This window comes from Dipodomys merriami, unplaced genomic scaffold (assembly GCF_024711535.1).
Source record: "Dipodomys merriami isolate MVZ:Mamm:240054 unplaced genomic scaffold, mDipMer1.0.p SCAF_264, whole genome shotgun sequence".
In the NCBI taxonomy this organism is placed as follows: domain Eukaryota; kingdom Metazoa; phylum Chordata; class Mammalia; order Rodentia; family Heteromyidae; genus Dipodomys; species Dipodomys merriami.
The window spans coordinates 798,152-802,000 of NW_027204093.1; positions in this window are offsets into that span (position 1 = coordinate 798,152).

Here is a 3,849-nt window from a genome sequence, read left to right on the forward strand (position 1 = left end):
GAGCAGGGTCTCTTGTGGAGTAGGTGGGACTTTAGGATGGAGACTGGGAGGTGGATGGGGTTTCAGTGGAAAAAGGCAGGGTCACTGGGGAGGAGCCTGTTTGGGGCAGAGCTTTGAAAAGGAAGTACAAGGCTACAAAGGAGGAGGTTACTTAAAGGAGGGTTGTGGTGTAGCACTGTGAACTCTGGTGGAATATGTAGGGTGAGGTTTCCCATAAGGCAGGGAAGAGAATGAAGGCAAGAGGCTGACAAAGGTGGGGATTCTGGTGCAGGAATGCAGAGCTATGAGGGAGAGGCTTTTCAGGGTCTGTGAGAGGGCATAGCGGTGCTGGGAAGAAGTGGGCGAGGAACGGGCGCGGTTTCTGGTGGAGAATGGCAGGCCTTTGGGAAGTGTGTTAGGCTGGAAGTGGGGTTTCTGGCAGAGCAGGATGTAATAACAATGTATGGAGGAATTTTTCAGGACCAGAGCTTTGTGAGAAAAGGGATAGGATCCAGTGGACTAGACTAGTTAGGACAGGGTTTCTGGTGTAGCCAGTCACCACTTCAAAAAGAGTAGTAAGGTTGGGTGGAGATTTCAGTGTTGCAAGGTAGGACATTAGACTTTGGACAGGGTTTCCAGTGGGGCAAGGCAACCTTCAAAAAGGGACTATGAAGGAACAGGGATTTACAGTTGAGCCTGGTGAGGCTTCCAGAGGGAAGCCAACAGATGCAGTGGTTTGAAGTGGAACAATGTGGGTGTCGAGAGATGGGATAGTGTGGTTGGGGTTGTCTAGTGGGGGTTTTCTAGAGCAGGTCAGGGCTTGGAGCCATGGGGTTAATTGGAAGAGAGACTTTGAAAAGGAGTGGAAGGTTTACAAAGGTGTAGGGTAATTATGGACAGGGTAATTGGTTGAGTAGGATGTGGATCTGCAGGAGGATCCAATAAGGGGAGGATTCATCTCGGGAACAATGCAGCCACCATTGAGTGAGTCGATATGGGAGGTAGAGAAGCCTGTGGTGGAGCAGGGCTGGCTTTCCAGGCAGGAGATGGGCTGTGTGAGAAACTTCTGGTCAAATAAGACGGGCTACAAGGGCAGTTATAGAGAGGTGGAGTGTTTTTGGTTTAGCATGAAGGGCTTTGTGGAAAGAGGTGTGTTCAGGGCTGGGTTTGAGACATTAGGACACTAAGAAGTAGACTAATTATGGATGGAGTTTCTGATGAAACAAGGAGGGGTCGAGGGAGAAGTCTGGTTGGGAGTGGGGTATGAAAGGGACAAGAGGAGCTTGGAAGTAATAGAATATGTGAGCAATGGGACTATGAGTGAATAGAATGGTTAGGGACGGGGTATCTGGTGGATGAAGTTATGATTAGAGGGAGGAGCCCCATGTAAGCGGGGATCTTGGTGCAGCAAGGCAGATCATAGGAGGAGATATGGATGTGGCCTGGTTTCTGGTGGTGCAGAGCAGGGATTCCAGGAAGGTTTGGAGTGGAAGAAGGCTTTCCCTATAGCAGGAGGAGGACTTCCAGGAAGGATTCTGGTTGCAGTCAGTCCTTTGAAAGTTTATAGCAGGACTAACAGGGGGTAGGTTAGTTAAGGTTGGGTTCTTTATGAACGAGGCTGACTGGAAGTGCATTTCCAGTGGATCCAGTCAAGTTTTATGGGAAGGGGAGATAAGAAAGGGACAAGACTTAGCGAAGAGTGGGGCTACAAAAAATAAACAATTACTCTAATAGGAACACCATTTTCAGTCAGTGTAGAATTATATTACTTTCATGTTTGTGAGAGATATTGGAGAAAGTAAGCAATTAATAATTCCTTTCTAGTGAAATATTTCTTTATTCCAGTTGAGTGAAAATAAAACCACAGGTCACATCAGGCTCATAGGCTGCCAGTAGACTAAGACACATGAAACACAGCACTTGATTCCCCAGCACAACCTTTAAGGACTACACATAACATTTTTAAAATATCTCACTTGGTCATAATGGACCCTCTATTATCTTAAAATTGTGAATGAATAGAACTTTTACTCTGACTGTTTTAGAAATCCTAAAACTAAGTAAGTGATAATGTTTTAACTTTATATGATATTGGGAAATATACTAAAATAATTAGGAAAATATAAAATTGTACACAGAATGTTTGTTGTCCAGCATCAATTTTAATCTAAAAGAATTCAAAACCAGAAAATTGCCATATAGTGAGACTGCAGCATGGTTTCTTTTCAGTCATCAAATTGGTGACTTAAGGAATGTGTCTTCATCATTGATGCATCGATGTTAAAACATACCTAAAAATGTGAAGCACTACAGACACTGAAGAAGATCAAAAGGATCTGTGAAATGAAGTTAGAATAAAATTAATGACTAATTGAAGTAGGAATTGATCTTCACTAGGCCCATAAATATTTTCCAGAAGAAAAGACTACATTGAAAAATAAACAAAACAGTGAAAAGGAAGCAGGCAGGCAGACCTTGAAGTAAACATTATCCAATGAACAACATCTATTGAAGCATGATTGCAATAATGTTTTACCTAAGTTACAGTACTGATCTATGTTCTTCCCTTCTGCCACATAACAAAGCCATGAAGATGCAGTAATAATTTTCAAAACACTAGACTTTACACAAGGAATTTCATGAATGTATTTCTAGAAAGTAAAGATAGATGTCTGAGATTAAGAGTAAAGCAAATATCCCCAATTTTTAGCCCTTCAAGGTGAGAGGGGTACAAGCTGAAGCACAAGGAGAATGAACAGAAGTACAGAAATGCATACCAGGAGTTCCCAATATGCAATGATGAATATAACAGGGGAGGAAAGCAGCATGAGCGTCACAGGACTTAGCACTGGAGAGTAGAGAGAAGAACAATGAAAATCCATGGAAAATTACAAAGGATGCCCTTGCATATTTGGCAGAAGTGTGCATTGCATGGCATTGAGGTCTAAAATATGAGGAGGTATTATAGGAAAATATTTGTGCCCATATGGTGCCTCAAGAAATGGTAAACTTATGATTTACAGGACATTGAATAATTATAAAGGTCCTGCTTCAGTATTGCAGAGTTAAACCTTGATAAATTCTGTTTTTGAACACGTAACACTCTATAACATCAAGACAAGAAGATTCAAATTATATATAAGTGACTTGACTGCAACAATAGAGTTCGAAACATCAAATCGCATAATGTGCATGCAAAAGGATTACATTATTAAGGTAATCTTTAAACAACACATATTTTATGTGAATAGTCCTGATTATAAATGATTTGTTTTCCATACAGATTTTGGATGCAAAAAAGCAACAAAAACAAAACAAAACAAAGCAAATGACACTTGGCAATAGAGCTAGATGCCAGTATCTCATCTCATGAGGCTGAGATTGGAAGATCATGGTTCACAGATGGCTGGGGTAGCAATCCACGAGACATTTATGCTCAATTGTTCAATCAAACACAGAGTGAAACCTTGGTTAAAATAGTACAGATTCAGCCAGTCATGAGTGAAAAAAAAACAAGCAAGATTTTTAGGCTCTGAGTCAAGTTTCATTACTGCACGCACACACACACACACACACACACACACACACACACACACACACACACACACACACACACACAGAGAAGGAAGGGAATGGGAGAGGAGGTTGGAGAGAAAAAAGCGAATATGAAGAGTGTAAAAAATGAACTTATCTGCCAGGACTATACTAAGCATATATTAATTAATAAAAATGAGGGAAACCATAAAGCCTATGTTTCTTTGAGTCTGGCTTCCTTCACATAATGATTTTTTTCCAAGTATTTCCATTTTCTTAAAAAAAGGGGCTGTGTCATTCTTTTTGATAGAACCATGAACTTCCACTGTGTATATA